This window comes from Ambystoma mexicanum, chromosome 1p (assembly GCF_040938575.1).
Source record: "Ambystoma mexicanum isolate Mex_15411 chromosome 1p, UKY_AmexF1_1, whole genome shotgun sequence".
Taxonomy (NCBI): domain Eukaryota; kingdom Metazoa; phylum Chordata; class Amphibia; order Caudata; family Ambystomatidae; genus Ambystoma; species Ambystoma mexicanum.
The window spans coordinates 586,141,772-586,163,682 of record NC_090921.1 but is presented as its reverse complement, the minus strand read 5'-3'; positions in this window follow the sequence as shown (position 1 = coordinate 586,163,682).

Here is a 21,911-nt window from a genome sequence, read left to right as displayed (position 1 = left end):
GATGCTGGGGGTTGGGGGTGCAGGGGGACATGAGTGGGGGCCTGGTGGAGGCTGCCCCTGCACTGCTGGGGGGTGGGGGGGTGGGAGACATGAGTGGGGGCCTGGTGGAGGCTGCCCCTGCACTGCTGGGGGGTGGGGGTGGTGGGAGACATGAGTGGGGGCCTGGTGAAAGCTGGCCCTGCACTGCTGGGGGGTGGGGGTGGTGGGAGACATGAGTGGGGGCCTGGTGGGGGGTGGCCATGGTGGCAGGGGGGTGGGGGTGGTGGGAGACATGAGTGGGGGCCTGCTGGAGGCTGCCCCTGCACTGCTGGGGGGTGGGGGGGTGGGAGACACGAGTGGGGGCCTGGTGGAGGCTGCCCCTGCACTGCTGGGGGGTGGGGGTGGTGGGAGACATGAATGGGGGCCTGGTGGAGGGTGGCCATGGTGGCAGGGGGGTGGGGGTGGTGGGAGACATGAGTGGGGGCCTGCTGGAGGCTGCCCCTGCACTGCTGGGGGGTGGGGGTGGTGGGAGACATGAGTGGGGGCCTGGTGGAGGGTGGCCATGGTGGCAGGGGGGTGGGGGTGGTGGGAGACATGAGTGGGGGCCTGGTGGAGGCTGCCCCTGCACTGCTGGGGGGTGGGGGTGGTGGGAGACATGAGTGGGGGCCTGGTGGAGGCTGCCCCTGCACTGCTGGGGGGTGGGGGTGGTGGGAGACATGAGTGGGGGCCTGGTGGAGGCTGCCCCTGGTGGCTGGGGGGTGGGGGTGGTGGGAGACATGAGTGGGGGCCTGCTGGAGGGTGGCCATGGTGGCAGGGGGGTGGGGGTGGTGGGAGACATGAGTGGGGGCCTGGTGGAGGGTGACCCTGGATGCTGGGGGGTGGGGGTGCAGGGGGACATGAGTGGGGGCCTGTTGGAGGCTGCCCCTGCACTGCTGGGGAGTGGGGGGGGGTGGGAGACATGAGTGGGGGCCTGGTGGAGGCTGCCCCTGCACTGCTGGGGGGTGGGGGTGGTGGGAGATATGAGTGGGGTCCTGGTGGAAGCTGCCCCTGCACTGCTGGGGGGTGGGGGTGGTGGGAGACATGAGTGGGGGCCTGGCGGGGAGTGGCCATGGTGGCAGGGGGGTGGGGGTGGTGGGAGACATGAGTGGGGGCCTGCTGGAGGCTGCCCCTGCACTGCTGGGGGGTGGGGGGGTGGGAGACATGAGTGGGGGCCTGGTGGAGGCTGCCCCTGCACTGCTGGGGGGTGGGGGTGGTGGGAGACATGAGTGGGGGCCTGGTGGAGGGTGGCCATGGTGGCAGGGGGGTGGGGGTGGTGGGAGACATGAGTGGGGGCCTGCTGGAGGCTGCCCCTGCACTGCTGGGGGGTGGGGGTGCTGGGAGACATGAGTGGGGGCCTGGTGGAGGGTGGCCATGGTGGCAGGGGGGTGGGGGTGGTGGGAGACATGAGTGGGGGCCTGGTGGAGGCTGCCCCTGTACTGCTGGGGGGTGGGGGTGGTGGGAGACATGAGTGGGGGCCTGGTGGAAGCTGCCCCTGCACTGCTGGGGGGTGGGGGGTGGTGGAAGACATGAGTGGGGGCCTGGTGGGGGGTGGCCATGGTGGCAGGGGGGTGGGGGTGGTGGGAGACATGAGTGGGGGCCTGGTGGAGGGTGACCCTGGATGCTGGGGGGTGGGGGTGCAGGGGGACATGAGTGGGGGCCTGGTGGAGGCTGCCCCTGGTGGCTGGGGTGTGGGGGTGCAGGGGGACATGAGTGGGGGCCTGGTGGAGGCTGCCCCTGGTGGCTGGGGGGTGGGGGTGGTGGGAGACATGAGTGGGGGCCTGGTGGAGGGTGACCCTGGATGCTGGGGGGTGGGGGTGGTGGGAGACATGAGTGGGGGCCTGGTGGAGGGTGACCCTGGATGCTGGGGGGTGGGGGTGCAGGGGGACATGAGTGGGGGCCTGGTGGAGGGTGGCCATGGTGGCAGGGGGGTGGGGGTGGTGGGAGACATGATTGGGGGCCTGCTGGAGGCTGCCCCTGCACTGCTGGGGGGTGGGGGTGGTGGGAGACATGAGTGGGGGCCTGGTGGAGGGTGGCCATGGTGGCAGGGGGGTGGGGGTGGTGGGAGACATGAGTGGGGGCCTGCTGGAGGCTGCCCCTGGTGGCTGGGGGGTGGGGGGGGGTGGGAGACATGAGTGGGTGCCTGGTGGAGGCTGCCCCTGGTGGCTGGGATGTGGGGGTGGTGGGAGACATGAGTGGGGGCCTGCTGGAGGGTGGCCATGGTGGCAGGGGGGTGGGGGTGGTGAGAGACATGAGTGGGGGCCTGGTGGAGGGTAACCCTGGATGCTGGGGGGTGGGGGTGCAGGGGGACATGAGTGGGGGCCTGGTGGAGGCTGCCCCTGGTGGCTGGGGGGGTGGGGGGGTGGAAGACATGAGTGGGGGCCTGGTGGAGGCTGCTCCTGCACTGCTGGGGGGTGGGGGTGGTGGGAGACATGAGTGGGGGCCTGGTGGAGGCTGCCCCTGGTGGCTGGGGGGTGGGGGTGGTGGGAGACATGAGTCGGGGCCTGGTGGAGGGTGACCCTGGATGCTGGGGGGTGGGGGTGCAGGGGGACATGAGTGGGGGCCTGGTGGAGGCTGCCCCTGCACTGCTGGGGGGTGGGGGGGGTGGGAGACATGAGTGGGGGCCTGGTGGAGGCTGCCCCTGCACTGCTGGGGGGTGGGGGTGATGGGAGACATGAGTGGGGGCCTGGTGGAAGCTGCCCCTGCACTGCTGGGGGGTGGGGGTGGTGGGAGACATGAGTGGGGGCCTGGTGGGGGGTGGCCATGGTGGCAGGGGGGTGGGGGTGGTGGGAGACATGAGTGGGGGCCTGGTGGAGGGTGACCCTGGATGCTGGGGGGTGGGGGTGCAGGGGGACATGAGTGGGGGCCTGGTGGAGGCTGCCCCTGGTGGCTGGGGGGTGGGGGGGTGGGAGACATGAGTGGGGGCCTGGTGGAGGCTGCCCCTGCACTGCTGGGGGGTGGGGGTGGTGGGAGACATGAGTGGGGGCCTGGTGGAGGCTGCCCCTGGTGGCTGGGGGGTGGGGGTGCAGGGGGACATGAGTGGGGGCCTGGTGGAGGCTGCCCCTGGTGGCTGGGGGGTGGGGGTGCAGGGGGACATGAGTGGGGGCCTGGTGGAGGGTGACCCTGGATGCTGGGGGGTGGGGGTGCAGGGGGACATGAGTGGGGGCCTGGTGGAGGCTGCCCCTGCACTGCTGGGGGGGGAAGGGGTGGGAGACATGAGTGGGGGCCTGGTGGAGGCTGCCCCTGCACTGCTGGGGGTGGGGGTGGTGGGAGACATGAGTGGGGGCCTGGTGGAGGCTGCCCCTGGTGGCTGGGGGGTGGGGGTGGTGGGAGACATGAGTGGGGGCCTGCTGGAGGCTGCCCCTGCACTGCTGGGGGGTGGGGGTGGTGGGAGACATGCATTGTTGATCAGTAGTGCAAGGTGACATGTGGGTTGGCTGGTGGGCATGCCCATGGTGGATGGGCTGCCTGCGGGACATGAGCAGGGGTGCAGGGTAGTCCCCCGTGGTGTGGGCTGCCTGCAGGGGCCGTGGAGGTTGTGGAGCGTACACCTGGGAGGACCCACACGGCCAATTCTCCCCAGAACCCCTCAAATACACATTCCCTGCTGAAATCCCGTGTGCAACTTCCCGCGCACCCCTGAAATACACGTACCCTGCTCGCACTGGGACAATCGCGTGTGGAACTTCCCGCGCACCCCTGAAATACACGTACCCTGCTCGCACTGGGACTATCGCGTGTGGAACTTCCCGCGTACCCTGAAATACACGTACCCTGCTCGCACTGGGACAATCGCGTGTGGAACTTCCCGCGCACCCCTGGAATACACGTACCCTGATGGAATCGCGTGTGGAACTTCACGCGCACCCATGTAATACACGTACCCTGCTCGCACGGGGCCAGTCGCGTGTGGAACTTCCCGCGCACCCCTGAAATACACGTTCCCCGCTTGGCGTTTGCTGTCTGCCAGCCCGGTGAACTGGTCCAGGGTTAGCGCAGCCCTTTGCGATGATTTAGCTATTTTGATGGCTTTTCCTTGCGCAAGGGCGTTCTTGGGGGCGTTACTGGCGCTGCTGCAGGGTCGCTGCGATTCTCTGTGCCACGGCTGGTTTGGAAGCCTAAAATCCATGAATACGCTGTGCGCGGAAATCGGTTTTAGCGCACGTGCCTGGCACAGTCAATCGCACGCGGACACTCTGCGCCAGCCGCTTGCGACACTTTTCTGCGAGATTCTATGAATTACCCTGTGAGTCTTTCCTGCACTCTTCCTTTGTGGCAGTGCAAACTAGCAGGTCATCAACATACTGTATGATCGTGCTATCAGTCTGTATATTTCTCAAATCTGTCTGCAATACCCTATTGAACACACAAGTGGACTACCAACACTCCTGTTAGAGGTGACTGTGGTGCAATCTAATTCATGATAAGTGAACACAGTCAAATATTTTGAATCTTCATATAGAGAAATGGAGAAAAAAAGCATTTTTCAAATCAATCACTCTAAAATGATAAGCAATATGTTACATAATATTGTGGATGGATTTGGCATCAGTGGGAATTCTGTTGCAACAATGTCATTCAAAGGGTGTAAATCTCGTATGAATCTCCAAGACCTTCATTTCACCTTTTTTATTGGGTACACCACTGTATTGCTTGGTGATTCTATAGGCACCGATATACCTTGTTGCACCAAGGCAGCAATAGTTTTATAGATCCCATGTCAGCTTCTTTTGACATGGAATACTGTTTTACTTGTGGTTGAATTGCACCTACCTTTAGTTTTATTTGTATTGCACTTACCTCTTTTAATAAACCAACATCGTATGGCTCACTTGTCCACAATGAATACTGCACTTTTGCCAAATCTTCCTGAAAAAATGATGGTATCTTCCTCTCCAACAATATCATCTGGGGAACCTCTCTCTACTCTATTTGCAACTAATATGTAATACAAATGTCATACATCACCTCAGCATCTTAATAGTCATCTTGAAACATCATCAGCTACGTCAGTGAGTCTCTGTGCTGAATCAAGCGCTATTACTGTGCTACAACTTACGCCAGCATCAGTTCCATGAAAAATCCCTCTGCCTCACTACTGAAGCATCTAATTCAAGAGGAAGCAACATCTGTGACAAGAGATGTAGCATTGAAACCAGTATGAAAACCACAAGCAGACAAATTGGAATATGTAACAGCATATTCACACCAGAGTCAAAAGGTCAAGAGAATAATCAAAAGAAATTGGGATGTTTTGAAAATAGACTCTAAACTTGCCCAACTATTTGATGAACGATTTACCTTTGTATACAGGAAGATTAAATAAGTGAAAGATTATTTGAATTGAGCTGAATATTGTGAAGGAAAACAGCAAAAAATATCTTACAAAGGAACAAAGAAATGTAACAACTGCCAACATTGCCACAATGTTATAAAAGGCAATTACATCAATCATCCTTATACTGGTAAACAGATTGGATTACGGCATACAACAACACGTGACTCTACGAATATAATTTATGGTGTTAGGTACCCATGTAGTATGTTTTACGTGGGTCTTACTACAAGAAAGGCTAAATTAAAGTGGACAGAACATAAATCAAATATCCGCACAAAACTACTACATTCACTAGTAGTGCAACATTTTAGAACAAGTGAAATGTCCAAGACGTGACTTAAAAACCTTGCTTGACCAAAAAGTCAATTTTGGGGTAGAGCGCCTAGAGGGCTTGAGTCCAAAAGGGAGGAATATCAAATTTGATTTGACATGTTTTCTTTGAAGTTCAGTTGTTGCTGTGATGCATTGTAGTATGTTTATCTGTTTATGAATTGTCCATCTGTTATGACTGTAAGCAAAAACACATCAGTAAACATGGGGATTGCTATTCATACAATTTGAACAACCTATGAATGACTGAGGGTTGTGATAACATCAACTTTGGTTCTCCTTTGAGTCTTTAAGATAAATCCATTGGAGATGAAAACCACTGTTGTTATGTGAAGCGGTGTCAGAGTGATGGCAGCATGAGTTTAACTACAACACTCAGAGCCAGATGAAGCTCAGCACATAATATGGATACGTTTATCACCATCATAGAAAATGAGTCCCAATTATTCTTGATTATATTAAGCTGAAGTACCTTCAATAGACTTCAAAAGAAAATTGTTGTCAGCAAAGTTAGGCAACCTATGAGTATAGGAATAGTTCCCAAAATCAGGACGGTAATTGGGATTGGACCATAGACACCCCATAACAATATGGCTGCAGTTGCTGTATGCAGTTTTGTTAATAACTTGTAAAGTCAAACGTGGTGTGTCAGTCACATGCCATTTCCCATGTACTACTTAATGCCGGTACAGGGCGGGAGGCTGCTTTCACAGCCATCTACCTGTTCCTATATCGAGCATTTGAGTACAGATGTGAGTTAAGAAGTGGATTTCACTAGTCATGACCGGGTAATTGAAAGAGAAGTGGTTTGTGATACCGTGGGATTATATTGATATACTATGAGGACATCTCGTGTTATTTGTTGGTAGAATCTATTGGACTAAGATGGACCGGCTCGTTGTTGACAGTGTGGTTTTGAACAACTTTAGCATATTGGACATATTGGCCCTCATTCCGACTCAGGCGTTAAGGGGTTTACGGCGCCGTAAACGGCGCCGACCCTTAACGCCCGATTACAAGGTTCCCTTTGCGGGATGGCTTTTAACGGCTGCTTTTTGCAGCCGTTAAAAGCCATCCCGCAAAGGGACCTTGGCGATAATTACGGCACCGTAATTTACGGTGCCGTAATTATAGCCTTTACCCATTCCCATTATGCCCTATGGGGCAAAAATGGGAATGGGGAAGGGGCCATTGGTGAATGGGGAATTACCGCCCCACTCACCTTGGAATGGGGCGGTAATTCCGCCATCCACCATGGCGGAATTGCAACCTTAGCGGCATGGACCATGGTGCTAATAGCACCATGGTCCTCCGCCAAGGTTATAATGAGGGCCATTGAGAAAGGAAACAGGTTCGTTGATGGAATTGATATGTAATGATGTAATTTATATTCTAGATGTGCTGATATGTGATGATAGACACTTTGTTGGTGAGAGATTGTATATGTATCTCTTTCCGCTATCCAATTGGTGCTTATTCCACTAGTCAAAGGACAGACAGGTTAGTGCTTAGATTAACAGAAACATTCAATGCGAATGGAGTATGTCCTTAGAATTTGATTAGTATCTATTTCTATATTTCTTATTAGATTCTTGGAAAGAAAGAATAACAGTTACACCTGATGAAGGGGCTGTGAGTCGCGAAACACGCATCGTGGTGTGACTAAGGGAGCATTTCAATGGGAAAACCATTTTTTGTTAATGTAATTTTTATCAGACTGAAGACAGAACTGTCATCTTAACAGATGTTTGTATACATTGTTTTCTTCACACAATTTGTGAAATTAAGCTGTTGAACATACTCAAGAATATAAAATGTGATCTCTCCCATTTAAATATGATTATGACACTGATTTGGTTGTAGTAGAAAATTTGATTATACATATGAACAATAGTAAAGTATTATGTTTTGAAGAATTGTTGATCATCACATATTCATTTTTGTGACTTTATGTGAATAATGTTTTTTTTTTCTTCATTTAAACACATACATAATTCGTGATGAGGTTATCACCTCCTGAGCAGTGACTGGTTAACTCGTCAGTGATACTGATGAACAATGGTGGTCTAATTGTGTTTCTCTGTAGCAAGAGATGTACCCAGGGTCCCTGAAATAATCAAGAATAAGTCTACAGTATCTAACAAATATAAAGATTGTTTAAAATATAAAGTGAACATATGTAGTGCACTGTAGTGGAAATGTATTACTTCTAATTCAATTGTAATCATTTGACCTTCTACTACATTCATGGGTACCTCTGTTCTAAACAGAAAGTCTTTGGGCAATCTTAACAATTTGTCCTGTATTCTAGGAAGCTGTCACACCTCGGCACCGTTCAACACTAAGACCCCGTGCTTCATACTTACCTCAGGGCCGACAGCGGAAAAGGACATCTGGCAAAACTATTGCGCTTCGCCGTTCTGTTCGGCATTCTGCAGCGCCATTCCTGATGAAGTGGAGAATGCCCTGGAGGCTAACGACTACTGCACCAGCCAGACGGTTTTCGAACTACGATTCCCATGAAACCTAAGGGAATTCATAGTCCATAACATCACGTGTGCCTCCCTCACTTGGCTCCACCTCCTCATTGATTTAAGCGGCTGCAGCCCGGAGGACGCTGCTTCTGTTTGAATGTTACAGCCGGCGCTTAAGTTCCGTCTTATTGCCTTGTTTCTGAAGCTCCTCTTTATTGTTTCCAGTCTGCTCCACGATTCCTGTTTCCTTCTCCTTCATTCCGTGCTCCGTGTATCGAACCCTCTTTTGAACTAAGGACTGCCTTCCTGCCTGCTGATTCTGTTACCTTCTTGCTCGCCCGTGCAACGACTTGAGGATTGTTGTAAGGACTGCCTGCCTGCTGATTCTCTTACCTTCTTGCTCTCCTGTGTACCAAATCTTTCCATTTTGCTACACTGTTAAAGGACGTTTGCTGTTTCGGATTCTACCTGGTTCCGTCCTTTAAAGTGCACTTTGGGGACGCCTTGCAGTTGTGCACCCACCCGGATATAGTGCGTCCCTCGTTCCGCCCGGGACTAGCTACCCAACTAACATTCCCCGTTTATTATTTTGCACTGTCGTTGTGTTCTGCATCCTGGAGTATAAGGGAACTTTGACTTCCTAGGGGGATATCAGGGCATTGTGGTTTCAGGATCCAGGGACTGGGTTGTTCAGCTGGGTCCGTGGCGGCCTGTTTCTCCCCGCTCTTTCGGGTGATCGGTCCCTCTGTCTGGCACAATTATCAGCAGTGGGTCATATCATCAGGAAGGTCATTTTCCCTCATAGAGAGGAGGCTCGGGTGGAGGCTCCAACCCGAGCTCTTCAATCAACGCACAGTCTCGCTGGTTTGGCCTCCTGTCTTGTCCACTCCCGTTCGGTGAGTAACAGAAACAGAAGCCATGGGAGAGACGGACCCTTTGGCTGCTCTGGTCCGTTTGGTATCCGACTTACGGTCAGACATGACGGCAGCACATGACGCCTTGCACCACCGAATTGATGGTTTGCAACGCTTCCCACCTCCCCACACACTGGGGGTAGACACGTCTGGTGCCACTGCTTCTGGTTCCGGTGTCTCTTCGGCCTCCACGTCGGGATTCACGGCAGCCCCTGTTCTCATGGCTACACAGTTTCCATTGGCCCCGCCGGAACGCTTCACTGGCGATCCAAAGCATTATCGGACATTTATCAATCAATGCAAACTGCACTTCCTTTGCCGCCCCACAGCCTTTCCCAATTCGACCACGAAGGCGGCTTTTGTCCTCTCGCATCTAGGAGGGACGGCTGCAGCCTGGGCCAATCCGTTACTCAAAGCAAATAGCTTTGTCTTGTATGACTGTGATGCTCTCATCACCGCCATGAACAGGGTTTTTGATACCCGTTATAAATCCCAAGCTACAGACCTAGAGTTCCTGAACTTACGTCAGGGTACTTCTTCTCTGTTCGCTTATCTTACCAGGTTCAATCAACTCGCTGCTGAGACAGACTGGCCCGAAGAAAAGAAGTCAGCAGTGTTCTATAAAGGGCTGTCAGAAGAGCTGAAGGACACCCTAGCCACGGTACCAGTAGTCCCTACCGTATTCGGTGAACTCCTGGACTTGGTATTACAGATAGACGCTAGAAGAGCTGAAAGGAAAGGAGAACGCAAGTCTACCACACCGATACCCCCTCCCTTGAATTCTGTTTGTCTTCCTTCCTCTGTTCCGGAACCTATGCAGGTGGGGGCCGTCCGAGGTCCTTTAACACCTGCACAACGGGAGCACCGGCGATCACATAATTTATGTATGTATTGTGGATCGGCCGAACATTTGCTAAATGACTGTCCAAAAAGACCCAACAAAAAGGCGGGAAACGCCAGAACCCGGCGATAGATGGAGTCCCTACGCCGGGGGTATACTCTTTGGACTCTCACGGGGTCGCTTTCGCCCCAGACAGCCTGCCGGTAGTCTTTACCATAACACCTGATGCTTCATTTTCATCCCTTGCCATTATTGATTCTGGGGCCACCGGTAATTATATGGACTACGATTATGCTGTAAAGAACAACGTACCAGTCCTGTCCAAAGCTCAACCCGAAACTGTACATGCAGTTGACGGTACATCCTTGATTTCCGGTCTGGTTACCCAAAACACGTCTCTGCTTCGGATGCAGACAGAGGAAGGGCATGTGGAGACCTTATCGTTTGATTTGATCAAAGCTCCTCAGCTTCCGGTCATATTGGGAATCCTTTGGCTACGACACCATAATCCCGCTATCGACTGGGCAAACAGGGTGGTTCAGTTTCCTTCCTCCGTGTGCAATGAAAAATGCTTTCAGAACACAAGTGTGTATCCAGAATCATCCTCTCAGGCGTTGGTAGCATCCATGGCTGTCATCGGGGCCGTTTCTACCACTACGCACATTCCTTCGGAATACCTCTCATTTCGGGATGTGTTTGATAAAGGGGGGGCGGATCATCTACCGCCTCACAGACCATATGACTGTCCTATTGATCTGGTGCCGGGATCTAAAATCCCGGTTGGGAGAGTGTATTCTCTTACCATACCCGAGGACAAGGTACTGAAGGAGTACATCGACAAATCTTTGGTCACGGGGTTTATTAGACCCTCTAAGTCTCCTGCAGCGTCTCCTCCCTTTTTTGTCCCGAAGAAAGAGGGAGACCTCCGTCCTTGTGTTGATTATAGAGCATTGAATGCTATTACGATAAAAAATCAGTACCCCCTTTCACTGATTTCAGTCCTTTTGGATCAACTTGGTTCTTCTGTTATCTTTACCAAATTGGATCTCCGGGGCGCCTAAAATCTCGTCAGAATGCGTGAAGGGGACGAGTGGAAAACGGCATTCAAAACCCGGTATGGACTGTTCGAGTATCTAGTGATGCCCTTCGCACTCTGTAATGCTCCGGCCACTTTTCAGGCCTTTATTAATGACATCTTTCATGACTGTCTAGACCAGTTTGTTGTTGTTTACCTGGACGACATCCTGATATACTCATCCTCCAGCGAACAACACAATGAACACGTATGCCTTGTATTACAACGACTTAGGGAAAACAATCTATTTGTCAAAGCAGAGAAGTGTGTATTCAACTCTACCGAGGTCGAATTCCTCAGTTATGACCTTACCAACCAGGGCATCAGAATGAGTTGTTCCAAAGTTAAGGCGGTACTTGAATGGCCTGTCCCTACCTCAACCAAAGCCTTGCAGTCCTTTCTAGGATTTGCTAATTTCTACAGGCGTTTTATCCACTCGTTTTTGTCCATTTCAGCTCCTCTCACTGCTCTCACAAGCTCTAAGAAACTATATCGATGGATTGAGGAGGCACAGAACGCATTTGAGGCTTTGAAAGCTGCGTTCTCCACCGCTCCGGTGTTACAACATCCTAATCCTCACTTACCCTTTCTAGTGGAGGCTGATGCTTCTGGTTCCGCCATTGGGGCGGTTCTGTCTCAGCGTTGTCCTGACTCAGGGGAGATTCATCCAGTCGCATATTATTCTAGAAAACTAACCCAATATGAGCGCAACTACCCCATCACTGAAAGAGAACTCTTGGCCATTAAGGATGCCTTCTCAGAATGGAGGCACCATTTACTGGGTGCACGTCATCTGGTCACAGTCTTCTCTGACCATCGGAGTCTCCTGGCATTTAAATCAATGAAATGCCTCACCGCTCGGCAGGCCCGCTGGCATCTCTTCTTTTCCCAGTTCAACTTCACCATCACCTTCCGACCGACCCGGCTCAACACATGTGCCGACGCATTATCGCGTCTGGATCACAACCCGGGCAGTTCTGCATCAGACCATTCTCTATTGTTACCTTGTAGAGTGGTTTGTGGTTGCACACCCCAGCCTTCGCTTTGTTCCCTGGTCTCGGAATGGGTTTCCTCACATGCAGAGGAATGCATGGCCCTCAATCTCGATGTAGTACAGGGATTGCCATACATTCAGGGTCGCTTATACTTGCCGCCTGGGGAGGCACGTCTCCGCGCCCTGGAATGGTCTCATGCCTCATTGATAGCGGCCCACCCGGGTCAACAAAAAACTCTGGACTCTTTACGTCGCTGGGCATGGTGGCCCTCTATGTCTGGGGATGTGGTTGACTATCTGGCCGCTTGTTCTGTGTGTGCCCAATGAAAAATATCACGTTCCAAACCAGTGGGTTTATTGCAACCACTTCCGGTGCCGCACAAGCCGTGGTATATGGTCTCCATAGACTTCATAGTGGATCTGCCTCCGGTGGACGGTTTTGATACTATCTGGGTCGTCATTGACTATTTCACCAAAATGGCACTCTTTATTCCTTGAATGGGTCAGCATTCAGCACCAGTTTTGGCATCTTTGTTCCTCAAGAATATGTTCCGTTTCTTTGGCCTGCCATCCATCGTGGTGTCCACAGTTTACCTCGCGTTTTTGGAGAGCCTTAACTGCATCTTTACGCATTGACGATCGGTACAGCACTGCCTATCACCCCCAGACTGATGGGCAGACTGAGAGAGTCAACGCTACTCTAGAGCAGTTCCTCCGTTGTCTGTGCTTACGCTTTCAGTCTTCCTGGTTGACGATGTTGTTGCCAGCTGAATTTGCCTATAATAACTCTTTGCACTCGGCTTCTGGAGTGTCACCTTTCTACGCCATGTATGGGCAGCATCCACGATCGTTGCCCTTGGATCCTTCTGTTCCCTTGGATAATCCGGCAGCCCAGGCATGCGTTCGGGACATCAAATCCGTCCACATGGCAGTTCGTTTGCATCTCCTTACTGCCCAGAATAGGGCCAAGAAATATGCTGACCGGCGTCGGAGTCCTGCGCCGACATACAAGGTGGGCATGAAGGTCTGGTTGTCGACACGCAACCTGAAAATCCCTGGTAAACGCATGCTATTGCCCAAATTTGTGGGTCCCTATCCTATCACTGATGTGGTTAGTCCTGTGGCAGTGCGGCTTTCTCTACCCGCCTCATGGAAATTGGTTCCGGTTTTTAATGTATGCCTCCTGAAGCCCTGTCCTCCTGCATACTCGCTTGCCACTGCGCCCTTCTCCCGTCCGGGTGCAGGGCGATGTTGAATACGAAGTGGCGGATATCCTGGACTTCCTACTACGCAGGAGTCGCTCGTTTTACCTAGTTGACTGGAAGGGCTACGGTCCTGAAGATAGATCTTGGGAACCGCTGCATAATATTCATTGTCCTAGGCTTCTGCGCCGCTTCCATGCGCGCAGGGGGTTGGTGCCACCTTCGGGGGTGGATGCTGTCACACCTCGGCACCGTTCCACACTAAGACCCCATGCTTCATACTTACCTCAGGGCCGACAGCGGAAAAGGACATCTGGCAAAACTATTGCGCTTCGCCGTTCTGTTCAGCATTCTGCAGCGCCATTCCTGATGAAGTGGAGAATGCCCTGGAGGCTAACGACTACTGCACCAGCCAGACGGTTTTCGAACTACGATTCCCATGAAACCTAAGGGAATTCGTAGTCCATAACATCACGTGTGCCTCCCTCACTTGGCTCCACCTTCTCATTGATTTAAGCGGCTGCAGCCCGGAGGACGCTGCTTCTGTTTGAAAGTTACAGCCGGCGCTTAAGTTCCGTCTTATCGCCTTGTTTCTGAAGCTCCTCTTTATTGTTTCCAGTCTGCTCCATGGATTCCTGTTTCCTTCTCCTTCATTCCGTTCTCCGTGTATCGAACCCTCTTTTGAACTAAGGACTGCCTGCCTGCCTGCTGATTCTGTTACCTTCTTGCTCGCCCGTGTACCGACTTGAGGATTGTTGTAGGACTGCCTGCCTGCTGATTCTGTTACCTTCTTGCTCTCCTGTGTACCGAATCTTTCCATTTTGCTACACTGTTAAAGGACGTTTGCTGTTTCGGATTCTACCTGGTTCCATCCTTTAAAGTGCACTTTGGGGATGCCTTGCAGTTGTGCACCCACCCGGATCTAGTGCGTCCCTCGTTCCGCCCGGGACTAGCTACCCAACTAACATTCCCCGTTTATTATTTTGCACTGTCGTTGTGTTCTGCATCCTGGAGTATAAGGGAACTTTGACTTCCTAGGGTAAGACTTTCAGTGCCTTTTTTTTTTCTTTGTTACCTACACCACTCAGGACAGTTTCTAATTTCTTGTCCATAATTCCAGGGGATATCAGGGCATTGTGGTTTCAGGAACCAGGGACTGGGTTGTTCAGTTACTATTCTGTCTTATCTCCATCTATTGGTAGTTGCTGTTATTCCAAGTGATTAATCGTGTGTTGTTTCTTGCAGTTGGGTCCGTGGCAGCGTGTTTCTCCCCGCTCTTTCGGGTGATCGGTCCCTCTGTCTGGCACAATTATCAGCAGTGGGCCATATCATCAGGAAGGTCATTTTCCCTCATAGAGAGGAGGCTCGGGTGGAGGCTCCAACCCGAGCTCTTCAATCAACCCACAGTCTCGCTGGTTTGGCCTCCTGACTTGCCCACTCCCGTTCGGTGAGTAACAGAAGCCGTGCCAATAACAACTGCCCCCCCATAAAGAAATATCTCAGGGTTCAGCAGCACCCCTCTTTGTGCCTTCTGACCATAAAATGGTCTCACAAACTCACACACATTCACATAATGAATGCCTGGTGTTGAACATATTATTCCCTCTTCATAGAACAAAATTGTCATGTTGAGCTTGCCGTAATGCTCACCTGGCTCCCACGGAGGCGCTGACCTGGTCTGGATTGCTGTGACCTCTTCAAGCGTGATGCGCAGGATTCGAAACACCGACTGAACTGGACCCCCAAATCTGGCTTGTCTGGCCCGTAGAAAAATCTTTCTGTAGGTGGAGAAAGGGGATTAACTGACTGCAGAGTATTGTGATTGCTTCCCACCTCCCCTTTGCTCTTCTCTGACCACCTCCGAAATCCCCAATCAAGGCTCACCTTAATGTTTGAATGGATGAGCTCTCCATCCTGCTTCTGGTGCAGGGGCGCGTATTTGACCAGTTACTTCACTGGTTTCGGAAGGCGAAATGCCGTAAGTATGCAGTTTAAAAAGTTCCAGAGTAGAGTCTTCTCTTTGTTTGCTTTTCTTAACCTGCGATCTGTCCTTATTTTCAGGTGCAGAGTGGAAGTGATGCTTCGAGGGATATTGCCGGAGATAAACTCAGGTGAGTTCGTGATAAAATGATCCCTTTAAATTTCTTTGAATCCCTCTAGTAATGTCTTTTTTTTTCCCCTTAGGGGCCGGGGTGCGGTACCAGGCCAAGAAGTGGCGCTGACCCGAAATGAGGAGTGGTTCCGTCAAATATGGCCAGATAAGTCTTGTGACGGAAAATCAGGCTTTCCTCATTTGTTCCTCCTGCTCACCTTTTGTCTCTTCTTCTCCCCTGCAGGTGCAGAGATGTGGCGGAATGCCCAGAAGGTCGCGGTGGATAGTGAAGAGCCCACGAGGCAGGTGAGTGATGCGCGGCGCTGCAACAAGTAGCGCGATGCTTTTAAAGAATGTCTATCTTCAGGATCGCTGGCGTGATGGTTCCGGACACAGGTAGGAAGTTAGATTAAGTTCTTGGTTTTCACCTTTTCTCTTCTCTTCCTTCCTTTCAGGTATCCCAAGATCGAGGCGGGCGTGGCTGGAGGCAAGATGCAGGAGCAGGCACGGTGAGCGTTCAGCTGCTAGATGCAGAGCAACGCGAAGCAGGTGTGGCAGTCCGGGCGTGGTTTAAATAGCCTTGGAAGAAGTTCCAGGTAAGTATTCTTCCACGGTCCCCACCCAAGTAAAATAGTTCCTTTGATAAAATAGTCCCTCCTAAGCCTCATTTGGCTTGAGGCTTCATGCAGCATGGTCTGCGTCAGGTAAGTGCACCAAACACCCTCTTTTATGAGCCTGGCGCCTATGGCGCCAGGACTGATGTCCAACAAGAGCCTGGCGCCAAAGGAGCCAGGACAAAGTCCAAAGAGCCCCTATTAGGGGCCGCTGGGCTTTTACCCGAGGGCATGATGCCTGCTCCCGGGGGTGCTGGGCCTGTTCTGGTGCTCCGGGGGTAGGCATCATGACACTTGCTCATCAGATCTCTCCCCAATATGTTAACTGTTGTTTTCTGAGAATACAATAATGGCATTGCCGTCTCAAGTTCTCCTATTGTTATGGGCAATTTGTCTGTAAAAAGATGTGTTGTCATAGCCCCTGATAATCCTTGTGCATCCATTGATATTCCTGACATTGGGACTTCGCCTCTTTAATACAGGATCTTGTTGCTCCAGTGCCAAACAAAAATGAGAAAGTCTTGTCACCTGTGATCACCCCCACCCTCGGTTCCTCTTGAGGGCCTGGGTTAATCGATAGAATTGGGCAAATGAAATCGGTCTGTGGACTGTCGTATTGTGGATACATTTTCAGTCCTGTTCCAGTGTAGGGATTTCCTCCCTCTACTGTCGCACCTCCTACTTTAGGTGTCTGTGCCTGCAACAATATGTTTGTGTCCCATTGTGCCACTGTAGTTTGTGGTACTGGTGTTATTACCAGTATTTATATTTCCGTTTGCTGTATTTGAGGCTGTACTGTCTGTTGTGTCTGCAGTATTTGCTGTGCCTGCATTTGGGTTGATTGATTCTGTGTGTAATCTTGGGCATTGTACTCTTGCTGTGCAGTGCTCTGTGGCACTGGTTGTGCTGAACTCATCTTGGGCGATATTGTTTCCAGTTTTGTTTTATTCCTCACCTATTTCTGAAAACTTGTGAAATGTGTCCCAGTGTTCTACAGGTCCCACACTGTGGTCCAAATCCCCCAAATTGTGGTTGTCCTCCATTGAGCCCCCCACCCCTTTGGTGTGGTGCTTAAAATCCACACCCTCTTCCTCTTGGTGCAAATCCTCTCTCCCAGGGGTAATACTTGTGTTCGCCTCGTCCCATAAAATTTCCATTTGACCCTTGCTGTATTTGCTGTGGTTCCTGTGCACTATTGTCCACCCTAGTACTTGTTATTACTGCTCCTTCTACTGACAATTTTGACAATTCTTTCTGTACTCATTTCACTTCCTCTACCTTTATTTCCTCAACTTTCTTCCTGTCTTTCTCTTGTTTTAACCGACAATAATGAACAATGTTCAATTGTATCTCGGGCCTTGAGTTTTACCTCATTCCTACAATTTACTTAACTGTCTTTGTACCTCTTTGGGGAGTCCCTGACATAGAGTATGGTAGAAAACTGGTATAATTGTGTCCCACTGTTCCCTCATTCCTAACCACCATAACCATTTTATTTCTTGTATGTAAGCATCTGGGTCCTCATCCAGCCCCATTTTGTGTGTCATTGTCACACTCATATCTGATTTATCTAGGAATTGTATTCTGAGTGCCTTCCAAACATCTGCTCGACAATTAGTAAATGGCATGCTGTCATGTCATGTGTTTTGTGCTGTCATGACAGGGTACCTTGTCCTTTTCCAAACGTCTTCTGATTGCTCTCCCAATAAGGCAGCAAACAAGGTTGTCATACCCCCTACAGCCAATATCATGCCCGATGTTTCTCTTTCCAACTCAAAGATCCACTTCCCTAGCCCTGCTGTGACTGAAGATATAATACATTAGTTTTGGCTGTCTGTGTCCAAGGTATCTGTTGCCTATTCCTCTGCCTTTTTTTAATAGAGGGAATTGTGTCAATCCACTTCTGTGCATGAGTGTGGCTGTCCCTTTTGTCCTGATTGGTGCTGCTGTCATACAAACCTTTTTACAGCTTGGTGGAACTCTTAATCTATTTACATAAGTGTGTTCTTTTCTGGACTCATTGGATGTCTCCCTACCTGCAATGGATATCTAATGGTCTCTATCACTCTTCCCTCCAAGTCTATCAAATGTATTTCTCTCCTTGCAGGTGCGTCTGTGAGAGGCGCTTGTGCTGCTTCCTGTAATGCTCACCTGACTCCCACGGAGGCACTGGCCTGGTTCGCGCTGCTGTGACCTCTTCTAAGGTGATGCGCAGGGTTCGGAAGACGGACTGGACCGGGCCCCCAAATCTGGCTTGTCTGGCTCGCAGAAGTATCCTTCTTAGGGTCTGGAAGGACGAGCTCTCCATCCTGCTTCTGATGCAGGGGCGGGTTGGTATCCAGTTACTTCACTGGATTTTCGGATTGGTGAGAACCAAACTTGCTTGGCTTCCAGGTAAGTTTTTTGATAAGAGGTTCCCCTTGTGTCCATGCATTAATGTACTAATTCTAGTGTTTTTTTCCCCATAGGGGCCGGGGTACGGAATGCCGGGGAACAGGCACCGACCCGAGATGAGAGGTGAAATCCTTGTAGAAATCAGGTAAGTCTTTAATGAGCGTTTTTTGGTAATGTCTTTTCATTCACTCATTAACGCTGATGTCTCTTTTTCACCTTAGGGGCCGGGGTCCGGAAATGCCAGGATGCGGCGCGGACCCGAAATGAAGAGGGAATGAATCAACAGGTAAGTCTTAACATGGAGATTTAGCTTTCCTTATTCCCTTCTATCTCTCACCTTTTGTTCTGGTCTTTTTCTCCCTAGGCGCTGGGGCGTGACTGTGAATCCGGATGATCGCTGCTGAACATGGAGGCGCCCTGTAAATGTGAGTGGAATGCGGCGCTGCAACGATCGACGCGATGAGCTTTTAAATTAAAGTCTTCCTTTTCAGGATTGTCGGCGAGATGTCTCCGGGATGCGAATTTAGCAGGTAAGGACTTTTCCTTCTTCTGTTCTCTTCTTCTCTTCCTTTGCAGGTGATCCAGGATGCTGGCAGGCGTGGCAGAAGTCAGGATGCAGGAGCAGACACGGTGAGCGTCCAGCTGCTAGATGCAGAACAAAACCGAAGCACGTGTGGCTGTTCGGGTGGGGTTTAAATAGCCTTGGAAGAAGTTCCAGGTATGTATCCTTCCTCCAATCAGGTATGTATCCTTCCCCGACCACGCCCGGATGGTAAATTAGTCCCACAGGTAAAGTAGTTCCTTTCAGGCCTCAAGGAGGCCGGGATCCTGCAGCATGGTCTGCATCAGGTAAGTGCACCCAAGCATTCCCATAATGAGCCTGGCGCCTATGGCGCCAGGACTGATGTCTTTTATGAGCCTGGCGCCATAGGCGCCAGGACACTGTCCAAAGGGCCCCTATATGGGGTTGCTGGGTCCTTCCTTGGGGACTGAATGTCCACTTTCGGGGACGCCGGGCTTGAACCGGCTCCCCGGGAGCGGGCATCATGACAGCACTCCCCCCCAAGGCCCCTCCCAAGGTTGTTCCCTCTGGGGGTTTTGGTTTGTCTGGGAAGAGTCGGTGGAATTTCCTGACTAATCGAGGTGCATGCACATGGTCGCTGGGTTCCCACGACCTCTCCTGAGGTCCGTACCCCTTCCAATCAATTAGGTAGAACAGTTTTGACCTAAACATTTTTGAGTCTAAAATGTTCTTCACTTCGAATTCGGGCTCCCCATCTATTAGAATAGGTTCTGGAGGTTTGAGTAGTCGGGTTCCGGGTACCACTGGTTTCAGAAGTGACACATGAAAAACAGGGTGAATTAGCATACTAGCTGGTAAATCAAGTTTAACAGCCACTGGGTTAATTATTGCCGTAATAGAATAAGGTCCCAGATATTTTGGGTTAAAAGTTCGAGGCCCTTTGAGTGGTAAATGTCTGGTAGCTAACCACACTTGATCCCCAATCTGATACGGAGGTGCTTCACTCCGATGTAGATCAGCATTCTCCTTGTATTTTCTCTTGGCTTGTTGTAAATGCGTAGTTGCCTCTTTGAAGGCTTGGGTAATTGTAGAATGCAGATGTTCTACTGCAGGCATTCCGAGGTTCTGAGGTGAGTCAAGGTTTGAGGTTCGAGGGTGATGCCCAAACAAAGTATAAAAAGGACTGTGGCCAGTTCCAGAGTGTACCGAATTATTATATGCGTATTCGGCTATCCAAAGAATGTCTTTCCAGTTGCTTTCAGATTGCTGTAACATACACCGTAAGTACTGTTCAAGGGTCTGATTTATCCTCTCGGTCTGACCATCGGTCTGGGGGTGGTGACTGGTCGATAATCTTACGTCGATCTGCGCCATTTGACAACATTTGCGCCAGAAGTGGGAAATGAATTGGCTTCCCCGGTCAGAGATTAGTATAGATGGGAATCCATGTAGCCGAACAATATTTTCGAGGAATTCTTTGGCTAGGACAGAAGCTGAAGGTAAATCTTTCAAAGGAATAAAGTGGGCCATTTTGGAAAACAAATCCACAATTACCAGAATAGTATTGTACCCCGAACAAGGAGGCAGGTCCGTAATAAAATCCATTGATAGGGTGTGCCAGGGTGCTGGTGGTATGTCTAGAGGTTGAAGGAGACCGGCTGGTCTTTTCTTTTGACTTTTATTTTGGGCGCAAACACCACAGGACATCACAAAAGATTTAACATCTTTTCGCCAAGAGGGCCACCAAAATTGTTGTTTCACCTTTTCCTCTGTCTTGGCAATACCGGGGTGTCCCTCTATTAATGTATCATGATGACCGGAAATAACTAGTTTGTGTAATTCCTTATGTGGCAGGAATAAGCGTCCTTGGAAATAAGGTAAACCATTATCTATGGTAAAGTCTGATCCCTTTTGTATCCATTCCTGTAAGGTTGTAGGGTGCAGGAGTTGTTTCACTCTGGCTTGAATGTCTTCAAGCGTCTGTAACGAAGTCATGCCTAGAATCCTCTGTTCGGGAATTATTGGTACTGGTTCTGAGTTTGTATCAGATTCTCCCATTCCAATTCGGGATAAGGCGTCTGCTTTGCCATTCTTGCAGCCAGGTCGATAGGTAATCACGAAATCAAATTCAGCGAAAAACAAAGCCCATCGGAGCTGCCGTGATGACTGAGCCTTGGCGGTTTTCAAATACTGTAAATTCCGGTGATCAGTGATCACTGTGATGGTATGTCGAGCGCCAAGCAGATAATGCCGCCAGGCTTTAAAAGCGGACTTAATGGCTAACAGTTCTTTGTCCGTGATTGCATATTAACCTCAGGTGCCGAGAATTTTCTGGACCAAAATGCTACGGGATGCAGTTGGTTGGTTTCGGGATCTCTTTGGGACAGGACAGCTCCCATGGCTAGGCTGGATGCATCAGTCTCGACAACATAAGGGAGATCTGGACGAGGGTGTTTCAATATAGGTGCGGAGGTAAACTTAGCTTTTAAATCCTGAAAGGCCTGCTCGGCTTCTTCAGACCATTCAAAACGTTTATTTTTCCTCAAGAGTGCAGTAATGGGTTGTACCACGCGTGAAAATTCCGGGATAAACCTGCGATAGAAATTGGCAAAGCCGAGCATGCTTTGAACCCCTTTTACAGAGCTAGGTGATGGCCATTTGAGGATGGCATCCACTTTTCTTGAGCCCATTCGGACTCCTTTGGGTGTCAGGATGAAACCTAGAAACTCGACTTCTGTGGTATGGAAAACACATTTCTCCAATTTAGCAAATAGTTTGTGTTGGCGCAGTTTTTCAAGTACTGCCCTGACGTGTTTTCTGTGATCAGATTCCGAAGAGGAGTACACCAGAATGTCATCGATATATACGACAACACAAACATCGATGAGTTCCCGAAGGACATCATTCATGAAGTATTGGAAGGCAGCCGGCGCGTTACACAATCCGAAAGGCATCACCTGGTACTCGAATAATCCGTATTTAGTACGGAAGGCAGTTTTCCATTCGTCGCCTTCTTTAACTCGTACCAGATGATAAGCCCCCCGGAGATCTAACTTGGTGTATATGCAAGCGTCCTTCACCTGGTCAAGGAGTTCAGGGATCAGA